A 27,096-nucleotide genomic window follows, 5' to 3' on the forward strand; every position below is an offset into this window, starting at 1 on the left:
AGAGGTGGATCATCACTTTTGGAGATAAAATGAGCATCTTTATCGTCATTTTCATGCTTCTAGGGAGCCAAAACTCAAGATTTGGCTCATGGTTAAAAGTGACTTAAAAAGGCCCAAATGCTCACTTCGAGGGCTTAAAACGTGTTTATTCACTGCAGGAAGAGATATAAACAACATTCAGAGTAAATTAATGTTCATGCAAGAACGTTCAATTTTTCATGCAAAACGATCGATGAACCGCGACCTGATGAAATTGCTCCGAGATGACCAAAATGGCCCGTTTTGAAAATGTTCATCTTTCAACAAATTTTGACTCTCAGAGGTGGATCATCACTTTTGGAGATAAAATGAGCATCTTTATCGTCATTTTCATGCTTCTAGGGAGCCAAAACTCAATATTTGGCTCATGGTTAAAAGTGACTTAAAAAGGACCAAATGCTCACTTCGAGGGCTTAAAACGTGTTTATTCACTGCGGGAAGAGATATAAACAACATTTAGAGTAAATTACTGTTCATGCGAGAACGTTCAATTTTTCATGCAAAACGATTGATGACCCGCGACCTGATGAAATTGCTCTGAGATGACCAAAATGGTCCGTTTTAAAACCTTCCATCTTTCAACTAATTCTGACTTTCAGAGGTGGATCATCACTTTTGGAGATAAAATTAGCATCTTTATCGTCATTTTCATGCTTCTAAGGAGCCAAAACTCAAGATTTGGCTCATGGTTAAAAGTGACTTAAAACGGCCCAAATGCTCACTTCGAGGGCTTAAAACGTGTTTATTCACTGCGGGAAGAGATATAAACAACATTTAGAGTAAATTAATGTTCATGCAAGAACGTTCAATTTTTCATGCAAAACGATCGATGACCCGCGACCTGATGAAATTGCTCCGAGATGACCAAAATGGTCCGCTTTGAAAATTTTCATCTTTCAACTAATTTTGACTCTCAGAGGTGGATCATCACTTTTGGATATAAAATGAGCATCTTTATTGTCATTTTCATGCTTCTAGGGAGCCAAAATTCAAGATTTGGCTCATGGTTAAAAGTGACTTAAAAAGGCCCAAATGCTCACTTCGAGGGCTTAAAACGTGTTTAGTCACTGCGGGAAGAGATATAAACAACATTTAGAGTAAATTATTCTTCATGCGAGAACGTTCAATTTTTCATGCAAAACGATCGATGACCCGCGACCTGATGAAATTGCTCCGAGATGACCAAAATGGTCCGTTTTAAAACCTTCCATCTTTCAACTAATTCTGACTTTCAGAGGTGGATCATCACTTTTGGAGATAAAATGAGCATCTTTATCGTCATTTTCATGCTTCTAAGGAGCCAAAACTCAAGATTTGGCTCATGGTTAAAAGTGAATTAAAAGGACCCAAATGCTCACTTCGAGGGCTTAAAACGTGTTTATTCACTGCGGGAAGAGATATAAACAACATTTAGAGTAAATTAATGTTCATGCAAGAACGTTCAATTTTTCATGCAAAACGATCGATGACCCGCGACCTGATGAAATTGCTCCGAGATGACCAAAATGGTCCGTTTTGAAAATTTTCATCTTTCAACTAATTTTGACTCTCAGAGGTGGATCATCACTTTTGGAGATAAAATTAGCATCTTTATCGTCATTTTCATGCTTCTAGGGAGCCAAAACTCAAGATTTGGCTCATGGTTAAAAGTGACTTAAAAAGGCCCAAATGCTCACTTCGAGGGCTTAAACGTGTTTAGTCACTGCGGGAAGAGATATAAACAACATTTAGAGTAAATTATTGTTCATGCGAGAACGTTAAATTTTTCATGCAAAACGATCGATGACCCGCGACCTGATGAAATTGCTCCGAGATGAGCAAAATGGTCCGTTTTAAAAATTTTCATCTTTCAACTAATTTTGACTCTCAGAGGTGGATCATCACTTTTGGATATAAAATGAGCATCTTTATCGTCATTTTCATGCTTCTAGGGAGCCAAAACTCAAGATTTGGCTCATGGTTAAAAGTGACTTAAAAAGGCCCAAATGCTCACTTCGAGGGCTTAAAACGTGTTTATTCACTGCGGGAAGAGATATAAACAACATTTAGAGTAAATTAATGTTCATGCAAGAACGTTCAATTTTTCATGCAAAACGATCGATGACCCGCGACCTGATGAAATTGCTCCGAGATGACCAAAATGGTCCGTTTTGAAAATTTTCATCTTTCAACTAATCTTGACTCTCAGAGGTGGATCATCACTTTTGGAGATAACATGAGCATCTTTATCGTCATTTCATGCTTCTAGGGAGCCAAAATTCAAGATTTGGCTCATGGTTAAAAGTGACTTAAAAAGGCCCAAATGCTCACTTCGAGGGCTTAAAACGTGTTTATTCACTGCGGGAAGAGATATAAACAACATTTAGAGTAAATTATTGTTCATGCGAGAACGTTCAATTTTTCATGCAAAACGATCGATGACCCGCGACCTGATGAAATTGCTCTGAGATGACCAAAATGGTCCGTTTTAAAACCTTCCATCTTTCAACTAATTCTGACTTTCAGAGGTGGATCATCACTTTTGGAGATAAAATGAGCATCTTTATTGTCATTTTCATGCTTCTAAGGAGCCAAAACTTAAGATTTGGCTCATGGTTAAAAGTGAATTAAAAGGACCCAAATGCTCACTTCGAGGGCTTAAAACGTGTTTATTCACTGCGGGAAGAGATATAAACAACATTTAGAGTAAAGTAATGTTCATGCAAGAACGTTCAATTTTTCATGCAAAACTATCGATGACCCGCGACCTGATGAAATTGCTCCGAGATGACCAAAATGGTCCGTTTTGAAAATTTTCATCTTTCAACTAATTTTGACTCTCAGAGGTGGATCATCACTTTTGGAGATAAAATGAGCATCTTTATCGTCATTTTCATGCTTCTAGGGAGCCAAAACTCAAGATTTGGCTCATGGTTAAAAGTGACTTAAAAAGGCCCAAATGCTCACTTCGAGGGCTTAAAACGTGTTTAGTCACTGCGGGAAGAGATATAAACAACATTTAGAGTAAATTATTGTTCATGCGAGAACGTTCAATTTTTCATGCAAAACGATCGATGACCCGCGACCTGATGAAATTGCTCCGAGATGACCAAAATGGTCCGTTTTGAAAATTTTCATCTTTCAACTAATTTTGACTCTCAGAGGTGGATCATCACTTTTGGATATAAAATGAGCATCTTTATCGTCATTTTCATGCTTCTAGGGAGCCAAAACTCAAGATTTGGCTCATGGTTAAAAGTGACTTAAAAGGACCCAAATGCTCACTTCGAGGGCTTAAAACGTGTTTATTCACTGCGGGAAGAGATATAAACAACATTTAGAGTAAATTAATGTTCATGCAAGAACGTTCAATTTTTCATGCAAAACGATCGATGACCCGCGACCTGATGAAATTGCTCCGAGATGACCAAAATGGTCCGTTTTGAAAATTTTCATCTTTCAACTAATTTTGACTCTCAGAGGTGGATCATCACTTGTGGATATAAAATGAGCATCTTTATCGTCATTTTCATGCTTCTAGGGAGCCAAAATTCAAGATTTGGCTCATGGTTAAAAGTGACTTAAAAAGGCCCAAATGCTCACTTCGAGGGCTTAAAACGTGTTTAGTCACTGCGGGAAGAGATATAAACAACATTTAGAGTAAATTATTGTTCATGCGAGAACGTTCAATTTTTCATGCAAAACGATCGATGACCCGCGACCTGATGAAATTGCTCCGAGATGACCAAAATGGTCCGTTTTAAAACCTTCCATCTTTCAACTAATTCTGACTTTCAGAGGTGGATCATCACTTTTGGAGATAAAATGAGCATCTTTATCGTCATTTTCATGCTTCTAAGGAGCCAAAACTTAAGATTTGGCTCATGGTTAAAAGTGAATTAAAAGGACCCAAATGCTCACTTCGAGGGCTTAAAACGTGTTTATTCACTGCGGGAAGAGATATAAACAACATTTAGAGTAAATTAATGTTCATGCAAGAACGTTCAATTTTTCATGCAAAACTATCGATGACCCGCGACCTGATGAAATTGCTCCGAGATGACCAAAATGGTCCGTTTTGAAAATTTTCATCTTTCAACTAATTTTGACTCTCAGAGGTGGATCATCACTTTTGGAGATAAAATGAGCATCTTTATCGTCATTTTCATGCTTCTAGGGAGCCAAAACTCAAGATTTGGCTCATGGTTAAAAGTGACTTAAAAAGGCCCAAATGCTCACTTCGAGGGCTTAAAACGTGTTTAGTCACTGCGGGAAGAGATATAAACAACATTTAGAGTAAATTATTGTTCATGCGAGAACGTTCAATTTTTCATGCAAAACGATCGATGACCCGCGACCTGATGAAATTGCTCCGAGATGACCAAAATGGTCCGTTTTGAAAATTTTCATCTTTCAACTAATTTTGACTCTCAGAGGTGGATCATCACTTTTGGATATAAAATGAGCATCTTTATCGTCATTTTCATGCTTCTAGGGAGCCAAAACTCAAGATTTGGCTCATGGTTAAAAGTGACTTAAAAGGACCCAAATGCTCACTTCGAGGGCTTAAAACGTGTTTATTCACTGCAGGAAGAGATATAAACAACATTTAGAGTAAATTAATGTTCATGCAAGAACGTTCAATTTTTCATGCAAAACGATCGATGACCCGCGACCTGATGAAATTGCTCCGAGATGACCAAAATGGTCCGTTTTGAAAATGTTCATCTTTCAACTAATTTTGACTCTCAGAGGTGGATCATCACTTGTGGATATACAATGAGCATCTTTATCGTCATTTTCATGCTTCTAGGGAGCCAAAATTCAAGATTTGGCTCATGGTTAAAAGTGACTTAAAAAGGCCCAAATGCTCACTTCGAGGGCTTAAAACGTGTTTAGTCACTGCGGGAAGAGATATAAACAACATTTAGAGTAAATTATTGTTCATGCGAGAACGTTCAATTTTTCATGCAAAACGATCGATGACCCGCGACCTGATGAAATTGCTCCGAGATGACCAAAATGGTCCGTTTTAAAACCTTCCATCTTTCAACTAATTCTGACTTTCAGAGGTGGATCATCACTTTTGGAGATAAAATGAGCATCTTTATCGTCATTTTCATGCTTCTAAGGAGCCAAAACTTAAGATTTGGCTCATGGTTAAAAGTGAATTAAAAGGACCCAAATGCTCACTTCGAGGGCTTAAAACGTGTTTATTCACTGCGGGAAGAGATATAAACAACATTTAGAGTAAATTAATGTTCATGCAAGAACGTTCAATTTTTCATGCAAAACTATCGATGACCCGCCACCTGATGAAATTGCTCCGAGATGACCAAAATGGTCCGTTTTGAAAATTTTCATCTTTCAACTAATTTTGACTCTCAGAGGTGGATCATCACTTTTGGAGATAAAATGAGCATCTTTATCGTCATTTTCATGCTTCTAGGGAGCCAAAACTCAAGATTTGGCTCATGGTTAAAAGTGACTTAAAAAGGCCCAAATGCTCACTTCGAGGGCTTAAAACGTGTTTAGTCACTGCGGGAAGAGATATAAACAACATTTAGAGTAAATTATTGTTCATGCGAGAACGTTCAATTTTTCATGCAAAACGATCGATGACCCGCGACCTGATGAAATTGCTCCGAGATGACCAAAATGGTCCGTTTTGAAAATTTTCATCTTTCAACTAATTTTGACTCTCAGAGGTGGATCATCACTTTTGGATATAAAATGAGCATCTTTATCGTCATTTTCATGCTTCTAGGGAGCCAAAACTCAAGATTTGGCTCATGGTTAAAAGTGACTTAAAAGGACCCAAATGCTCACTTCGAGGGCTTAAAACGTGTTTATTCACTGCGGGAAGAGATATAAACAACATTTAGAGTAAATTAATGTTCATGCAAGAACGATCAATTTTTCATGCAAAACGATCGATGACCCGCGACCTGATGAAATTGCTCCGAGATGACCAAAATGGTCCGTTTTGAAAATTTTCATCTTTCAACTAATTTTGACTCTCAGAGGTGGATCATCACTTGTGGATATAAAATGAGCATCTTTATCGTCATTTTCATGCTTCTAGGGAGCCAAAATTCAAGATTTGGCTCATGGTTAAAAGTGACTTAAAAAGGCCCAAATGCTCACTTCGAGGGCTTAAAACGTGTTTAGTCACTGCGGGAAGAGATATAAACAACATTTAGAGTAAATTATTGTTCATGCGAGAACGTTCAATTTTTCATGCAAAACGATCGATGACCCGCGACCTGATGAAATTGCTCCGAGATGACCAAAATGGTCCGTTTTAAAACCTTCCATCTTTCAACTAATTCTGACTTTCAGAGGTGGATCATCACTTTTGGAGATAAAATGAGCATCTTTATCGTCATTTTCATGCTTCTAAGGAGCCAAAACTCAAGATTTGGCTCATGGTTAAAAGTGAATTAAAAGGACCCAAATGCTCACTTCGGGGGCTTAAAACGTGTTTATTCACTGCGGGAAGAGATATAAACAACATTTAGAGTAAATTAATGTTCATGCAAGAACGTTCAATTTTTCATGCAAAACGATCGATGACCCGCGACCTGATGAAATTGCTCCGAGATGACCAAAATGGTCCGTTTTGAAAATTTTCATCTTTCAACTAATTTTGACTCTCAGAGGTGGATCATCACTTTTGGAGATAAAATGAGCATCTTTATCGTCATTTTCATGCTTCTAGGGAGCCAAAACTCAAGATTTGGCTCATGGTTAAAAGTGACTTAAAAAGGCCCAAATGCTCACTTCGAGGGCTTAAACGTGTTTAGTCACTGCGGGAAGAGATATAAACAACATTTAGAGTAAATTATTGTTCATGCGAGAACGTTAAATTTTTCATGCAAAACGATCGATGACCCGCGACCTGATGAAATTGCTCCGAGATGACCAAAATGGTCCATTTTAAAAATTTTCATCTTTCAACTAATTTTGACTCTCAGAGGTGGATCATCACTTTTGGATATAAAATGAGCATCTTTATCGTCATTTTCATGCTTCTAGGGAGCCAAAACTCAAGATTTGGCTCATGGTTAAAAGTGACTTAAAAAGGCCCAAATGCTCACTTTGAGGGATTAAAACGTGTTTATTCACTGCGGGAAGAGATATAAACAACATTTAGAGTAAATTAATGTTCATGCAAGAACGTTCAATTTTTCATGCAAAACGATCGATGAACCGCGACCTGATGAAATTGCTCCGAGATGACCAAAATGGCCCGTTTTGAAAATGTTCATCTTTCAACTAATTTTGACTCTCAGAGGTGGATCATCACTTTTGGAGATAAAATGAGCATCTTTATCGTCATTTTCATGCTTCTAGGGAGCCAAAACTCAATATTTGGCTCATGGTTAAAAGTGACTTAAAAAGGACCAAATGCTCACTTCGAGGGCTTAAAACGTGTTTATTCACTGCGGGAAGAGATATAAACAACATTTAGAGTAAATTACTGTTCATGCGAGAACGTTCAATTTTTCATGCAAAACGATTGATGACCCGCGACCTGATGAAATTGCTCTGAGATGACCAAAATGGTCCGTTTTGAAAATTTTCATCTTTCAACTAATTTTGACTCTCAGAGGTGGATCATCACTTTTGGAGATAAAATGAGCATCTTTATCGTCATTTTCATGCTTCTAGGGAGCCAAAACTCAAGATTTGGCTCATGGTCAAAAGTGACTTAAAAAGGCCCAAATGCTCACTTCGAGGGCTTAAAACGTGTTTAGTCACTGCGGGAAGAGATATAAACAACATTTAGAGTAAATTATTGTTCATGCGAGAACGTTCAATTTTTCATGCAAAACGATCGATGACCCGCGACCTGATGAAATTGCTCCGAGATGACCAAAATGGTCCGTTTTGAAAATGTTCATCTTTCAACTAATTTTGACTCTCAGAGGTGGATCATCACTTTTGGATATAAAATGAGCATCTTTATCGTCATTTTCATGCTTCTAGGGAGCCAAAACTCAAGATTTGGCTCATGGTTAAAAGTGACTTAAAAGGACCCAAATGCTCACTTCGAGGGCTTAAAACGTGTTTATTCACTGCGGGAAGAGATATAAACAACATTTAGAGTAAATTAATGTTCATGCAAGAACGTTCAATTTTTCATGCAAAACGATCGATGACCCGCGACCTGATGAAATTGCTCCGAGATGACCAAAATGGTCCGTTTTGAAAATTTTCATCTTTCAACTAATTTTGACTCTCAGAGGTGGATCATCACTTTTGGAGATAAAATTAGCATCTTTATCGTCATTTTCATGCTTCTAGGGAGCCAAAACTCAAGATTTGGCTCATGGTTAAAAGTGACTTAAAAAGGCCCAAATGCTCACTTCGAGGGCTTAAACGTGTTTAGTCACTGCGGGAAGAGATATAAACAACATTTAGAGTAAATTATTGTTCATGCGAGAACGTTAAATTTTTCATGCAAAACGATCGATGACCCGCGACCTGATGAAATTGCTCCGAGATGACCAAAATGGTCCGTTTTAAAAATTTTCATCTTTCAACTAATTTTGACTCTCAGAGGTGGATCATCACTTTTGGATATAAAATGAGCATCTTTATCGTCATTTTCATGCTTCTAGGGAGCCAAAACTCAAGATTTGGCTCATGGTTAAAAGTGACTTAAAAAGGCCCAAATGCTCACTTTGAGGGATTACAACGTGTTTATTCACTGCAGGAAGAGATATAAACAACATTCAGAGTAAATTAATGTTCATGCAAGAACGTTCAATTTTTCATGCAAAACGATCGATGAACCGCGACCTGATGAAATTGCTCCGAGATGACCAAAATGGCCCGTTTTGAAAATGTTCATCTTTCAACAAATTTTGACTCTCAGAGGTGGATCATCACTTTTGGAGATAAAATGAGCATCTTTATCGTCATTTTCATGCTTCTAGGGAGCCAAAACTCAATATTTGGCTCATGGTTAAAAGTGACTTAAAAAGGACCAAATGCTCACTTCGAGGGCTTAAAACGTGTTTATTCACTGCGGGAAGAGATATAAACAACATTTAGAGTAAATTACTGTTCATGCGAGAACGTTCAATTTTTCATGCAAAACGATTGATGACCCGCGACCTGATGAAATTGCTCTGAGATGACCAAAATGGTCCGTTTTAAAACCTTCCATCTTTCAACTAATTCTGACTTTCAGAGGTGGATCATCACTTTTGGAGATAAAATTAGCATCTTTATCGTCATTTTCATGCTTCTAAGGAGCCAAAACTCAAGATTTGGCTCATGGTTAAAAGTGACTTAAAACGGCCCAAATGCTCACTTCGAGGGCTTAAAACGTGTTTATTCACTGCGGGAAGAGATATAAACAACATTTAGAGTAAATTAATGTTCATGCAAGAACGTTCAATTTTTCATGCAAAACGATCGATGACCCGCGACCTGATGAAATTGCTCCGAGATGACCAAAATGGTCCGCTTTGAAAATTTTCATCTTTCAACTAATTTTGACTCTCAGAGGTGGATCATCACTTTTGGATATAAAATGAGCATCTTTATTGTCATTTTCATGCTTCTAGGGAGCCAAAATTCAAGATTTGGCTCATGGTTAAAAGTGACTTAAAAAGGCCCAAATGCTCACTTCGAGGGCTTAAAACGTGTTTAGTCACTGCGGGAAGAGATATAAACAACATTTAGAGTAAATTATTGTTCATGCGAGAACGTTCAATTTTTCATGCAAAACGATCGATGACCCGCGACCTGATGAAATTGCTCCGAGATGACCAAAATGGTCCGTTTTAAAACCTTCCATCTTTCAACTAATTCTGACTTTCAGAGGTGGATCATCACTTTTGGAGATAAAATGAGCATCTTTATCGTCATTTTCATGCTTCTAAGGAGCCAAAACTCAAGATTTGGCTCATGGTTAAAAGTGAATTAAAAGGACCCAAATGCTCACTTCGAGGGCTTAAAACGTGTTTATTCACTGCGGGAAGAGATATAAACAACATTTAGAGTAAATTAATGTTCATGCAAGAACGTTCAATTTTTCATGCAAAACGATCGATGACCCGCGACCTGATGAAATTGCTCCGAGATGACCAAAATGGTCCGTTTTGAAAATTTTCATCTTTCAACTAATTTTGACTCTCAGAGGTGGATCATCACTTTTGGAGATAAAATTAGCATCTTTATCGTCATTTTCATGCTTCTAGGGAGCCAAAACTCAAGATTTGGCTCATGGTTAAAAGTGACTTAAAAAGGCCCAAATGCTCACTTCGAGGGCTTAAACGTGTTTAGTCACTGCGGGAAGAGATATAAACAACATTTAGAGTAAATTATTGTTCATGCGAGAACGTTAAATTTTTCATGCAAAACGATCGATGACCCGCGACCTGATGAAATTGCTCCGAGATGACCAAAATGGTCCGTTTTAAAAATTTTCATCTTTCAACTAATTTTGACTCTCAGAGGTGGATCATCACTTTTGGATATAAAATGAGCATCTTTATCGTCATTTTCATGCTTCTAGGGAGCCAAAACTCAAGATTTGGCTCATGGTTAAAAGTGACTTAAAAAGGCCCAAATGCTCACTTTGAGGGATTAAAACGTGTTTATTCACTGCAGGAAGAGATATAAACAACATTCAGAGTAAATTAATGTTCATGCAAGAACGTTCAATTTTTCATGCAAAACGATCGATGAACCGCGACCTGATGAAATTGCTCCGAGATGACCAAAATGGCCCGTTTTGAAAATGTTCATCTTTCAACAAATTTTGACTCTCAGAGGTGGATCATCACTTTTGGAGATAAAATGAGCATCTTTATCGTCATTTTCATGCTTCTAGGGAGCCAAAACTCAATATTTGGCTCATGGTTAAAAGTGACTTAAAAAGGACCAAATGCTCACTTCGAGGGCTTAAAACGTGTTTATTCACTGCGGGAAGAGATATAAACAACATTTAGAGTAAATTACTGTTCATGCGAGAACGTTCAATTTTTCATGCAAAACGATTGATGACCCGCGACCTGATGAAATTGCTCTGAGATGACCAAAATGGTCCGTTTTAAAACCTTCCATCTTTCAACTAACTCTGACTTTCAGAGGTGTATCATCACTTTTGGAGATAAAATGAGCATCTTTATCGTCATTTTCATGCTTCTAGGGAGCCAAAACTCAAGATTTGGCTCATGGTTAAAAGTGACTTAAAAAGGCCCAAATGCTCACTTCGAGGGCTTAAAACGTGTTTATTCACTGCGGGAAGAGATATAAACAACATTTAGAGTAAATTAATGTTCATGCAAGAACGTTCAATTTTTCATGCAAAACGATCGATGACCCGCGACCTGATGAAATTGCTCCGAGATGACCAAAATGGTCCGTTTTGAAAATTTTCATCTTTCAACTAATCTTGACTCTCAGAGGTGGATCATCACTTTTGGAGATAACATGAGCATCTTTATCGTCATTTCATGCTTCTAGGGAGCCAAAATTCAAGATTTGGCTCATGGTTAAAAGTGACTTAAAAAGGCCCAAATGCTCACTTCGAGGGCTTAAAACGTGTTTATTCACTGCGGGAAGAGATATAAACAACATTTAGAGTAAATTATTGTTCATGCGAGAACGTTCAATTTTTCATGCAAAACGATCGATGACCCGCGACCTGATGAAATTGCTCTGAGATGACCAAAATGGTCCGTTTTAAAACCTTCCATCTTTCAACTAATTCTGACTTTCAGAGGTGGATCATCACTTTTGGAGATAAAATGAGCATCTTTATTGTCATTTTCATGCTTCTAAGGAGCCAAAACTTAAGATTTGGCTCATGGTTAAAAGTGAATTAAAAGGACCCAAATGCTCACTTCGAGGGCTTAAAACGTGTTTAGTCACTGCGGGAAGAGATATAAACAACATTTAGAGTAAATTATTGTTCATGCGAGAACGTTCAATTTTTCATGCAAAACGATCGATGACCCGCGACCTGATGAAATTGCTCCGAGATGACCAAAATGGTCCGTTTTGAAAATTTTCATCTTTCAACTAATTTTGACTCTCAGAGGTGGATCATCACTTTTGGATATAAAATGAGCATCTTTATCGTCATTTTCATGCTTCTAGGGAGCCAAAACTCAAGATTTGGCTCATGGTTAAAAGTGACTTAAAAGGACCCAAATGCTCACTTCGAGGGCTTAAAACGTGTTTATTCACTGCGGGAAGAGATATAAACAACATTTAGAGTAAATTAATGTTCATGCAAGAACGTTCAATTTTTCATGCAAAACGATCGATGACCCGCGACCTGATGAAATTGCTCCGAGATGACCAAAATGGTCCGTTTTGAAAATTTTCATCTTTCAACTAATTTTGACTCTCAGAGGTGGATCATCACTTGTGGATATAAAATGAGCATCTTTATCGTCATTTTCATGCTTCTAGGGAGCCAAAATTCAAGATTTGGCTCATGGTTAAAAGTGACTTAAAAAGGCCCAAATGCTCACTTCGAGGGCTTAAAACGTGTTTAGTCACTGCGGGAAGAGATATAAACAACATTTAGAGTAAATTATTGTTCATGCGAGAACGTTCAATTTTTCATGCAAAACGATCGATGACCCGCGACCTGATGAAATTGCTCCGAGATGACCAAAATGGTCCGTTTTAAAACCTTCCATCTTTCAACTAATTCTGACTTTCAGAGGTGGATCATCACTTTTGGAGATAAAATGAGCATCTTTATCGTCATTTTCATGCTTCTAAGGAGCCAAAACTTAAGATTTGGCTCATGGTTAAAAGTGAATTAAAAGGACCCAAATGCTCACTTCGAGGGCTTAAAACGTGTTTATTCACTGCGGGAAGAGATATAAACAACATTTAGAGTAAATTAATGTTCATGCAAGAACGTTCAATTTTTCATGCAAAACTATCGATGACCCGCGACCTGATGAAATTGCTCCGAGATGACCAAAATGGTCCGTTTTGAAAATTTTCATCTTTCAACTAATTTTGACTCTCAGAGGTGGATCATCACTTTTGGAGATAAAATGAGCATCTTTATCGTCATTTTCATGCTTCTAGGGAGCCAAAACTCAAGATTTGGCTCATGGTTAAAAGTGACTTAAAAAGGCCCAAATGCTCACTTCGAGGGCTTAAAACGTGTTTAGTCACTGCGGGAAGAGATATAAACAACATTTAGAGTAAATTATTGTTCATGCGAGAACGTTCAATTTTTCATGCAAAACGATCGATGACCCGCGACCTGATGAAATTGCTCCGAGATGACCAAAATGGTCCGTTTTGAAAATTTTCATCTTTCAACTAATTTTGACTCTCAGAGGTGGATCATCACTTTTGGATATAAAATGAGCATCTTTATCGTCATTTTCATGCTTCTAGGGAGCCAAAACTCAAGATTTGGCTCATGGTTAAAAGTGACTTAAAAGGACCCAAATGCTCACTTCGAGGGCTTAAAACGTGTTTATTCACTGCAGGAAGAGATATAAACAACATTTAGAGTAAATTAATGTTCATGCAAGAACGTTCAATTTTTCATGCAAAACGATCGATGACCCGCGACCTGATGAAATTGCTCCGAGATGACCAAAATGGTCCGTTTTGAAAATGTTCATCTTTCAACTAATTTTGACTCTCAGAGGTGGATCATCACTTGTGGATATACAATGAGCATCTTTATCGTCATTTTCATGCTTCTAGGGAGCCAAAATTCAAGATTTGGCTCATGGTTAAAAGTGACTTAAAAAGGCCCAAATGCTCACTTCGAGGGCTTAAAACGTGTTTAGTCACTGCGGGAAGAGATATAAACAACATTTAGAGTAAATTATTGTTCATGCGAGAACGTTCAATTTTTCATGCAAAACGATCGATGACCCGCGACCTGATGAAATTGCTCCGAGATGACCAAAATGGTCCGTTTTAAAACCTTCCATCTTTCAACTAATTCTGACTTTCAGAGGTGGATCATCACTTTTGGAGATAAAATGAGCATCTTTATCGTCATTTTCATGCTTCTAAGGAGCCAAAACTTAAGATTTGGCTCATGGTTAAAAGTGAATTAAAAGGACCCAAATGCTCACTTCGAGGGCTTAAAACGTGTTTATTCACTGCGGGAAGAGATATAAACAACATTTAGAGTAAATTAATGTTCATGCAAGAACGTTCAATTTTTCATGCAAAACTATCGATGACCCGCCACCTGATGAAATTGCTCCGAGATGACCAAAATGGTCCGTTTTGAAAATTTTCATCTTTCAACTAATTTTGACTCTCAGAGGTGGATCATCACTTTTGGAGATAAAATGAGCATCTTTATCGTCATTTTCATGCTTCTAGGGAGCCAAAACTCAAGATTTGGCTCATGGTTAAAAGTGACTTAAAAAGGCCCAAATGCTCACTTCGAGGGCTTAAAACGTGTTTAGTCACTGCGGGAAGAGATATAAACAACATTTAGAGTAAATTATTGTTCATGCGAGAACGTTCAATTTTTCATGCAAAACGATCGATGACCCGCGACCTGATGAAATTGCTCCGAGATGACCAAAATGGTCCGTTTTGAAAATTTTCATCTTTCAACTAATTTTGACTCTCAGAGGTGGATCATCACTTTTGGATATAAAATGAGCATCTTTATCGTCATTTTCATGCTTCTAGGGAGCCAAAACTCACGATTTGGCTCATGGTTAAAAGTGACTTAAAAGGACCCAAATGCTCACTTCGAGGGCTTAAAACGTGTTTATTCACTGCGGGAAGAGATATAAACAACATTTAGAGTAAATTAATGTTCATGCAAGAACGTTCAATTTTTCATGCAAAACGATCGATGACCCGCGACCTGATGAAATTGCTCCGAGATGACCAAAATGGTCCGTTTTGAAAATTTTCATCTTTCAACTAATTTTGACTCTCAGAGGTGGATCATCACTTGTGGATATAAAATGAGCATCTTTATCGTCATTTTCATGCTTCTAGGGAGCCAAAATTCAAGATTTGGCTCATGGTTAAAAGTGACTTAAAAAGGCCCAAATGCTCACTTCGAGGGCTTAAAACGTGTTTAGTCACTGCGGGAAGAGATATAAACAACATTTAGAGTAAATTATTGTTCATGCGAGAACGTTCAATTTTTCATGCAAAACGATCGATGACCCGCGACCTGATGAAATTGCTCCGAGATGACCAAAATGGTCCGTTTTAAAACCTTCCATCTTTCAACTAATTCTGACTTTCAGAGGTGGATCATCACTTTTGGAGATAAAATGAGCATCTTTATCGTCATTTTCATGCTTCTAAGGAGCCAAAACTTAAGATTTGGCTCATGGTTAAAAGTGAATTAAAAGGACCCAAATGCTCACTTCGAGGGCTTAAAACGTGTTTATTCACTGCGGGAAGAGATATAAACAACATTTAGAGTAAATTAATGTTCATGCAAGAACGTTCAATTTTTCATGCAAAACTATCGATGACCCGCGACCTGATGAAATTGCTCCGAGATGACCAAAATGGTCCGTTTTGAAAATTTTCATCTTTCAACTAATTTTGACTCTCAGAGGTGGATCATCACTTTTGGAGATAAAATGAGCATCTTTATCGTCATTTTCATGCTTCTAGGGAGCCAAAACTCAAGATTTGGCTCATGGTTAAAAGTGACTTAAAAAGGCCCAAATGCTCACTTCGAGGGCTTAAAACGTGTTTAGTCACTGCGGGAAGAGATATAAACAACATTTAGAGTAAATTATTGTTCATGCGAGAACGTTCAATTTTTCATGCAAAACGATCGATGACCCGCGACCTGATGAAATTGCTCCGAGATGACCAAAATGGTCCGTTTTGAAAATTTTCATCTTTCAACTAATTTTGACTCTCAGAGGTGGATCATCACTTTTGGATATAAAATGAGCATCTTTATCGTCATTTTCATGCTTCTAGGGAGCCAAAACTCAAGATTTGGCTCATGGTTAAAAGTGACTTAAAAGGACCCAAATGCTCACTTCGAGGGCTTAAAACGTGTTTATTCACTGCAGGAAGAGATATAAACAACATTTAGAGTAAATTAATGTTCATGCAAGAACGTTCAATTTTTCATGCAAAACGATCGATGACCCGCGACCTGATGAAATTGCTCCGAGATGACCAAAATCGTCCGTTTTGAAAATGTTCATCTTTCAACTAATTTTGACTCTCAGAGGTGGATCATCACTTGTGGATATACAATGAGCATCTTTATCGTCATTTTCATGCTTCTAGGGAGCCAAAATTCAAGATTTGGCTCATGGTTAAAAGTGACTTAAAAAGGCCCAAATGCTCACTTCGAGGGCTTAAAACGTGTTTAGTCACTGCGGGAAGAGATATAAACAACATTTAGAGTAAATTATTGTTCATGCGAGAACGTTCAATTTTTCATGCAAAACGATCGATGACCCGCGACCTGATGAAATTGCTCCGAGATGACCAAAATGGTCCGTTTTAAAACCTTCCATCTTTCAACTAATTCTGACTTTCAGAGGTGGATCATCACTTTTGGAGATAAAATGAGCATCTTTATCGTCATTTTCATGCTTCTAAGGAGCCAAAACTTAAGATTTGGCTCATGGTTAAAAGTGAATTAAAAGGACCCAAATGCTCACTTCGAGGGCTTAAAACGTGTTTATTCACTGCGGGAAGAGATATAAACAACATTTAGAGTAAATTAATGTTCATGCAAGAACGTTCAATTTTTCATGCAAAACTATCGATGACCCGCCACCTGATGAAATTGCTCCGAGATGACCAAAATGGTCCGTTTTGAAAATTTTCATCTTTCAACTAATTTTGACTCTCAGAGGTGGATCATCACTTTTGGAGATAAAATGAGCATCTTTATCGTCATTTTCATGCTTCTAGGGAGCCAAAACTCAAGATTTGGCTCATGGTTAAAAGTGACTTAAAAAGGCCCAAATGCTCACTTCGAGGGCTTAAAACGTGTTTAGTCACTGCGGGAAGAGATATAAACAACATTTAGAGTAAATTATTGTTCATGCGAGAACGTTCAATTTTTCATGCAAAACGATCGATGACCCGCGACCTGATGAAATTGCTCCGAGATGACCAAAATGGTCCGTTTTGAAAATTTTCATCTTTCAACTAATTTTGACTCTCAGAGGTGGATCATCACTTTTGGATATAAAATGAGCATCTTTATCGTCATTTTCATGCTTCTAGGGAGCCAAAACTCACGATTTGGCTCATGGTTAAAAGTGACTTAAAAGGACCCAAATGCTCACTTCGAGGGCTTAAAACGTGTTTATTCACTGCGGGAAGAGATATAAACAACATTTAGAGTAAATTAATGTTCATGCAAGAACGTTCAATTTTTCATGCAAAACGATCGATGACCCGCGACCTGATGAAATTGCTCCGAGATGACCAAAATGGTCCGTTTTGAAAATTTTCATCTTTCAACTAATTTTGACTCTCAGAGGTGGATCATCACTTGTGGATATAAAATGAGCATCTTTATCGTCATTTTCATGCTTCTAGGGAGCCAAAATTCAAGATTTGGCTCATGGTTAAAAGTGACTTAAAAAGGCCCAAATGCTCACTTCGAGGGCTTAAAACGTGTTTAGTCACTGCGGGAAGAGATATAAACAACATTTAGAGTAAATTATTGTTCATGCGAGAACGTTCAATTTTTCATGCAAAACGATCGATGACCCGCGACCTGATGAAATTGCTCCGAGATGACCAAAATGGTCCGTTTTAAAACCTTCCATCTTTCAACTAATTCTGACTTTCAGAGGTGGATCATCACTTTTGGAGATAAAATGAGCATCTTTATCGTCATTTTCATGCTTCTAAGGAGCCAAAACTCAAGATTTGGCTCATGGTTAAAAGTGAATTAAAAGGACCCAAATGCTCACTTCGAGGGCTTAAAACGTGTTTATTCACTGCGGGAAGAGATATAAACAACATTTAGAGTAAATTAATGTTCATGCAAGAACGTTCAATTTTTCATGCAAAACGATCGATGACCCGCGACCTGATGAAATTGCTCCGAGATGACCAAAATGGTCCGTTTTGAAAATTTTCATCTTTCAACTAATTTTGACTCTCAGAGGTGGATCATCACTTTTGGAGATAAAATGAGCATCTTTATCGTCATTTTCATGCTTCTAGGGAGCCAAAACTCAAGATTTGGCTCATGGTTAAAAGTGACTTAAAAAGGCCCAAATGCTCACTTCGAGGGCTTAAACGTGTTTAGTCACTGCGGGAAGAGATATAAACAACATTTAGAGTAAATTATTGTTCATGCGAGAACGTTAAATTTTTCATGCAAAACGATCGATGACCCGCGACCTGATGAAATTGCTCCGAGATGACCAAAATGGTCCGTTTTAAAAATTTTCATCTTTCAACTAATTTTGACTCTCAGAGGTGGATCATCACTTTTGGATATAAAATGAGCATCTTTATCGTCATTTTCATGCTTCTAGGGAGCCAAAACTCAAGATTTGGCTCATGGTTAAAAGTGACTTAAAAAGGCCCAAATGCTCACTTTGAGGGATTAAAACGTGTTTATTCACTGCGGGAAGAGATATAAACAACATTTAGAGTAAATTAATGTTCATGCAAGAACGTTCAATTTTTCATGCAAAACGATCGATGAACCGCGACCTGATGAAATTGCTCCGAGATGACCAAAATGGCCCGTTTTGAAAATGTTCATCTTTCAACTAATTTTGACTCTCAGAGGTGGATCATCACTTTTGGAGATAAAATGAGCATCTTTATCGTCATTTTCATGCTTCTAGGGAGCCAAAACTCAATATTTGGCTCATGGTTAAAAGTGACTTAAAAAGGACCAAATGCTCACTTCGAGGGCTTAAAACGTGTTTATTCACTGCGGGAAGAGATATAAACAACATTTAGAGTAAATTACTGTTCATGCGAGAACGTTCAGTTTTTCATGCAAAACGATTGATGACCCGCGACCTGATGAAATTGCTCTGAGATGACCAAAATGGTCCGTTTTGAAAATTTTCATCTTTCAACTAATTTTGACTCTCAGAGGTGGATCATCACTTTTGGAGATAAAATGAGCATCTTTATCGTCATTTTCATGCTTCTAGGGAGCCAAAACTCAAGATTTGGCTCATGGTCAAAAGTGACTTAAAAAGGCCCAAATGCTCACTTCGAGGGCTTAAAACGTGTTTAGTCACTGCGGGAAGAGATATAAACAACATTTAGAGTAAATTATTGTTCATGCGAGAACGTTCAATTTTTCATGCAAAACGATCGATGACCCGCGACCTGATGAAATTGCTCCGAGATGACCAAAATGGTCCGTTTTGAAAATGTTCATCTTTCAACTAATTTTGACTCTCAGAGGTGGATCATCACTTTTGGATATAAAATGAGCATCTTTATCGTCATTTTCATGCTTCTAGGGAGCCAAAACTCAAGATTTGGCTCATGGTTAAAAGTGACTTAAAAGGACCCAAATGCTCACTTCGAGGGCTTAAAACGTGTTTATTCACTGCGGGAAGAGATATAAACAACATTTAGAGTAAATTAATGTTCATGCAAGAACGTTCAATTTTTCATGCAAAACGATCGATGACCCGCGACCTGATGAAATTGCTCCGAGATGACCAAAATGGTCCGTTTTGAAAATTTTCATCTTTCAACTAATTTTGACTCTCAGAGGTGGATCATCACTTTTGGAGATAAAATTAGCATCTTTATCGTCATTTTCATGCTTCTAGGGAGCCAAAACTCTAGATTTGGCTCATGGTTAAAAGTGACTTAAAAAGGCCCAAATGCTCACTTCGAGGGCTTAAACGTGTTTAGTCACTGCGGGAAGAGATATAAACAACATTTAGAGTAAATTATTGTTCATGCGAGAACGTTAAATTTTTCATGCAAAACGATCGATGACCCGCGACCTGATGAAATTGCTCCGAGATGACCAAAATGGTCCGTTTTAAAAATTTTCATCTTTCAACTAATTTTGACTCTCAGAGGTGGATCATCACTTTTGGATATAAAATGAGCATCTTTATCGTCATTTTCATGCTTCTAGGGAGCCAAAACTCAAGATTTGGCTCATGGTTAAAAGTGACTTAAAAAGGCCCAAATGCTCACTTTGAGGGATTACAACGTGTTTATTCACTGCAGGAAGAGATATAAACAACATTCAGAGTAAATTAATGTTCATGCAAGAACGTTCAATTTTTCATGCAAAACGATCGATGAACCGCGACCTGATGAAATTGCTCCGAGATGACCAAAATGGCCCGTTTTGAAAATGTTCATCTTTCAACAAATTTTGACTCTCAGAGGTGGATCATCACTTTTGGAGATAAAATGAGCATCTTTATCGTCATTTTCATGCTTCTAGGGAGCCAAAACTCAATATTTGGCTCATGGTTAAAAGTGACTTAAAAAGGACCAAATGCTCACTTCGAGGGCTTAAAACGTGTTTATTTACTGCGGGAAGAGATATAAACAACATTTAGAGTAAATTACTGTTCATGCGAGAACGTTCAATTTTTCATGCAAAACGATTGATGACCCGCGACCTGATGAAATTGCTCTGAGATGACCAAAATGGTCCGTTTTAAAACCTTCCATCTTTCAACTAATTCTGACTTTCAGAGGTGGATCATCACTTTTGGAGATAAAATTAGCATCTTTATCGTCATTTTCATGCTTCTAAGGAGCCAAAACTCAAGATTTGGCTCATGGTTAAAAGTGACTTAAAACGGCCCAAATGCTCACTTCGAGGGCTTAAAACGTGTTTATTCACTGCGGGAAGAGATATAAACAACATTTAGAGTAAATTAATGTTCATGCAAGAACGTTCAATTTTTCATGCAAAACGATCGATGACCCGCGACCTGATGAAATTGCTCCGAGATGACCAAAATGGTCCGCTTTGAAAATTTTCATCTTTCAACTAATTTTGACTCTCAGAGGTGGATCATCACTTTTGGATATAAAATGAGCATCTTTATTGTCATTTTCATGCTTCTAGGGAGCCAAAATTCAAGATTTGGCTCATGGTTAAAAGTGACTTAAAAAGGCCCAAATGCTCACTTCGAGGGCTTAAAACGTGTTTAGTCACTGCGGGAAGAGATATAAACAACATTTAGAGTAAATTATTGTTCATGCGAGAACGTTCAATTTTTCATGCAAAACGATCGATGACCCGCGACCTGATGAAATTGCTCCGAGATGACCAAAATGGTCCGTTTTAAAACCTTCCATCTTTCAACTAATTCTGACTTTCAGAGGTGGATCATCACTTTTGGAGATAAAATGAGCATCTTTATCGTCATTTTCATGCTTCTAAGGAGCCAAAACTCAAGATTTGGCTCATGGTTAAAAGTGAATTAAAAGGACCCAAATGCTCACTTCGAGGGCTTAAAACGTGTTTATTCACTGCGGGAAGAGATATAAACAACATTTAGAGTAAATTAATGTTCATGCAAGAACGTTCAATTTTTCATGCAAAACGATCGATGACCCGCGACCTGATGAAATTGCTCCGAGATGACCAAAATGGTCCGTTTTGAAAATTTTCATCTTTCAACTAATTTTGACTCTCAGAGGTGGATCATCACTTTTGGAGATACAATTAGCATCTTTATCGTCATTTTCATGCTTCTAGGGAGCCAAAACTCAAGATTTGGCTCATGGTTAAAAGTGACTTAAAAAGGCCCAAATGCTCACTTCGAGGGCTTAAACGTGTTTAGTCACTGCGGGAAGAGATATAAACAACATTTAGAGTAAATTATTGTTCATGCGAGAACGTTAAATTTTTCATGCAAAACGATCGATGACCCGCGACCTGATGAAATTGCTCCGAGATGACCAAAATGGTCCGTTTTAAAAATTTTCATCTTTCAACTAATTTTGACTCTCAGAGGTGGATCATCACTTTTGGATATAAAATGAGCATCTTTATCGTCATTTTCATGCTTCTAGGGAGCCAAAACTCAAGATTTGGCTCATGGTTAAAAGTGACTTAAAAAGGCCCAAATGCTCACTTTGAGGGATTAAAACGTGTTTATTCACTGCAGGAAGAGATATAAACAACATTCAGAGTAAATTAATGTTCATGCAAGAACGTTCAATTTTTCATGCAAAACGATCGATGAACCGCGACCTGATGAAATTGCTCCGAGATGACCAAAATGGCCCGTTTTGAAAATGTTCATCTTTCAACAAATTTTGACTCTCAGAGGTGGATCATCACTTTTGGAGATAAAATGAGCATCTTTATCGTCATTTTCATGCTTCTAGGGAGCCAAAACTCAATATTTGGCTCATGGTTAAAAGTGACTTAAAAAGGACCAAATGCTCACTTCGAGGGCTTAAAACGTGTTTATTCACTGCGGGAAGAGATATAAACAACATTTAGAGTAAATTACTGTTCATGCGAGAACGTTCAATTTTTCATGCAAAACGATTGATGACCCGCGACCTGATGAAATTGCTCTGAGATGACCAAAATGGTCCGTTTTAAAACCTTCCATCTTTCAACTAACTCTGACTTTCAGAGGTGTATCATCACTTTTGGAGATAAAATGAGCATCTTTATCGTCATTTTCATGCTTCTAGGGAGCCAAAACTCAAGATTTGGCTCATGGTTAAAAGTGACTTAAAAAGGCCCAAATGCTCACTTCGAGGGCTTAAAACGTGTTTATTCACTGCGGGAAGAGATATAAACAACATTTAGAGTAAATTAATGTTCATGCAAGAACGTTCAATTTTTCATGCAAAACGATCGATGACCCGCGACCTGATGAAATTGCTCCGAGATGACCAAAATGGTCCGTTTTGAAAATTTTCATCTTTCAACTAATCTTGACTCTCAGAGGTGGATCATCACTTTTGGAGATAACATGAGCATCTTTATCGTCATTTCATGCTTCTAGGGAGCCAAAATTCAAGATTTGGCTCATGGTTAAAAGTGACTTAAAAAGGCCCAAATGCTCACTTCGAGGGCTTAAAACGTGTTTATTCACTGCGGGAAGAGATATAAACAACATTTAGAGTAAATTATTGTTCATGCGAGAACGTTCAATTTTTCATGCAAAACGATCGATGACCCGCGACCTGATGAAATTGCTCTGAGATGACCAAAATGGTCCGTTTTAAAACCTTCCATCTTTCAACTAATTCTGACTTTCAGAGGTGGATCATCACTTTTGGAGATAAAATGAGCATCTTTATTGTCATTTTCATGCTTCTAAGGAGCCAAAACTTAAGATTTGGCTCATGGTTAAAAGTGAATTAAAAGGACCCAAATGCTCACTTCGAGGGCTTAAAACGTGTTTATTCACTGCGGGAAGAGATATAAACAACATTTAGAGTAAATTAATGTTCATGCAAGAACGTTCAATTTTTCATGCAAAACTATCGATGACCCGCCACCTGATGAAATTGCTCCGAGATGACCAAAATGGTCCGTTTTGAAAATTTTCATCTTTCAACTAATTTTGACTCTCAGAGGTGGATCATCACTTTTGGAGATAAAATGAGCATCTTTATCGTCATTTTCATGCTTCTAGGGAGCCAAAACTCAAGATTTGGCTCATGGTTAAAAGTGACTTAAAAAGGCCCAAATGCTCACTTCGAGGGCTTAAAACGTGTTTAGTCACTGCGGGAAGAGATATAAACAACATTTAGAGTAAATTATTGTTCATGCGAGAACGTTCAATTTTTCATGCAAAACGATCGATGACCCGCGACCTGATGAAATTGCTCCGAGATGACCAAAATGGTCCGTTTTGAAAATGTTCATCTTTCAACTAATTTTGACTCTCAGAGGTGGATCATCACTTTTGGATATAAAATGAGCATCTTTATCGTCATTTTCATGCTTCTAGGGAGCCAAAACTCAAGATTTGGCTCATGGTTAAAAGTGACTTAAAAGGACCCAAATGCTCACTTCGAGGGCTTAAAACGTGTTTATTCACTGCGGGAAGAGATATAAACAACATTTAGAGTAAATTAATGTTCATGCAAGAACGTTCAATTTTTCATGCAAAACGATCGATGACCCGCGACCTGATGAAATTGCTCCGAGATGACCAAAATGGTCCGTTTTGAAAATTTTCATCTTTCAACTAATTTTGACTCTCAGAGGTGGATCATCACTTGTGGATATAAAATGAGCATCTTTATCGTCATTTTCATGCTTCTAGGGAGCCAAAATTCAAGATTTGGCTCATGGTTAAAAGTGACTTAAAAAGGCCCAAATGCTCACTTCGAGGGCTTAAAACGTGTTTAGTCACTGCGGGAAGAGATATAAACAACATTTAGAGTAAATTATTGTTCATGCGAGAACGTTCAATTTTTCATGCAAAACGATCGATGACCCGCGACCTGATGAAATTGCTCCGAGATGACCAAAATGGTCCGTTTTAAAACCTTCCATCTTTCAACTAATTCTGACTTTCAGAGGTGGATCATCACTTTTGGAGATAAAATGAGCATCTTTATCGTCATTTTCATGCTTCTAAGGAGCCAAAACTTAAGATTTGGCTCATGGTTAAAAGTGAATTAAAAGGACCCAAATGCTCACTTCGAGGGCTTAAAACGTGTTTATTCACTGCGGGAAGAGATATAAACAACATTTAGAGTAAATTAATGTTCATGCAAGAACGTTCAATTTTTCATGCAAAACTATCGATGACCCGCGACCTGATGAAATTGCTCCGAGATGACCAAAATGGTCCGTTTTGAAAATTTTCATCTTTCAACTAATTTTGACTCTCAGAGGTGGATCATCACTTTTGGAGATAAAATGAGCATCTTTATCGTCATTTTCATGCTTCTAGGGAGCCAAAACTCAAGATTTGGCTCATGGTTAAAAGTGACTTAAAAAGGCCCAAATGCTCACTTCGAGGGCTTAAAACGTGTTTAGTCACTGCGGGAAGAGATATAAACAACATTTAGAGTAAATTATTGTTCATGCGAGAACGTTCAATTTTTCATGCAAAACGATCGATGACCCGCGACCTGATGAAATTGCTCCGAGATGACCAAAATGGTCCGTTTTGAAAATTTTCATCTTTCAACTAATTTTGACTCTCAGAGGTGGATCATCACTTTTGGATATAAAATGAGCATCTTTATCGTCATTTTCATGCTTCTAGGGAGCCAAAACTCAAGATTTGGCTCATGGTTAAAAGTGACTTAAAAGGACCCAAATGCTCACTTCGAGGGCTTAAAACGTGTTTATTCACTGCAGGAAGAGATATAAACAACATTTAGAGTAAATTAATGTTCATGCAAGAACGTTCAATTTTTCATGCAAAACGATCGATGACCCGCGACCTGATGAAATTGCTCCGAGATGACCAAAATGGTCCGTTTTGAAAATTTTCATCTTTCAACTAATTTTGACTCTCAGAGGTGGATCATCACTTGTGGATATAAAATGAGCATCTTTATCGTCATTTTCATGCTTCTAGGGAGCCAAAATTCAAGATTTGGCTCATGGTTAAAAGTGACTTAAAAAGGCCCAAATGCTCACTTCGAGGGCTTAAAACGTGTTTAGTCACTGCGGGAAGAGATATAAACAACATTTAGAGTAAATTATTGTTCATGCGAGAACGTTCAATTTTTCATGCAAAACGATCGATGACCCGCGACCTGATGAAATTGCTCCGAGATGACCAAAATGGTCCGTTTTAAAACCTTCCATCTTTCAACTAATTCTGACTTTCAGAGGTGGATCATCACTTTTGGAGATAAAATGAGCATCTTTATTGTCATTTTCATGCTTCTAAGGAGCCAAAACTCAAGATTTGGCTCATGGTTAAAAGTGAATTAAAAGGACCCAAATGCTCACTTCGAGGGCTTAAAACGTGTTTATTCACTGCGGGAAGAGATATAAACAACATTTAGAGTAAATTAATGTTCATGCAAGAACGTTCAATTTTTCATGCAAAACGATCGATGACCCGCGACCTGATGAAATTGCTCCGAGATGACCAAAATGGTCCGTTTTGAAAATTTTCATCTTTCAACTAATTTTGACTCTCAGAGGTGGATCATCACTTTTGGAGATAAAATGAGCATCTTTATCGTCATTTTCATGCTTCTAGGGAGCCAAAACTCAAGATTTGGCTCATGGTTAAAAGTGACTTAAAAAGGCCCAAATGCTCACTTCGAGGGCTTAAACGTGTTTAGTCACTGCGGGAAGAGATATAAACAACATTTAGAGTAAATTATTGTTCATGCGAGAACGTTAAATTTTTCATGCAAAACGATCGATGACCCGCGACCTGATGAAATTGCTCCGAGATGACCAAAATGGTCCGTTTTAAAAATTTTCATCTTTCAACTAATTTTGACTCTCAGAGGTGGATCATCACTTTTGGATATAAAATGAGCATCTTTATCGTCATTTTCATGCTTCTAGGGAGCCAAAACTCAAGATTTGGCTCATGGTTAAAAGTGACTTAAAAAGGCCCAAATGCTCACTTTGAGGGATTAAAACGTGTTTATTCACTGCGGGAAGAGATATAAACAACATTTAGAGTAAATTAATGTTCATGCAAGAACGTTCAATTTTTCATGCAAAACGATCGATGAACCGCGACCTGATGAAATTGCTCCGAGATGACCAAAATGGCCCGTTTTGAAAATGTTCATCTTTCAACTAATTTTGACTCTCAGAGGTGGATCATCACTTTTGGAGATAAAATGAGCATCTTTATCGTCATTTTCATGCTTCGAGGGAGCCAAAACTCAATATTTGGCTCATGGTTAAAAGTGACTTAAAAAGGACCAAATGCTCACTTCGAGGGCTTAAAACGTGTTTATTCACTGCGGGAAGAGATATAAACAACATTTAGAGTAAATTATTGTTCATGCGAGAACGTTCAATTTTTCATGCAAAACGATTGATGACCCGCGACCTGATGAAATTGCTCTGAGATGACCAAAATGGTCCGTTTTGAAAATTTTCATCTTTCAACTAATTTTGACTCTCAGAGGTGGATCATCACTTTTGGAGATAAAATGAGCATCTTTATCGTCATTTTCATGCTTCTAGGGAGCCAAAACTCA

This window comes from Lissotriton helveticus, chromosome 2_1, assembly GCF_964261635.1.
Source record: "Lissotriton helveticus chromosome 2_1, aLisHel1.1, whole genome shotgun sequence".
NCBI lineage: Eukaryota > Metazoa > Chordata > Amphibia > Caudata > Salamandridae > Lissotriton > Lissotriton helveticus.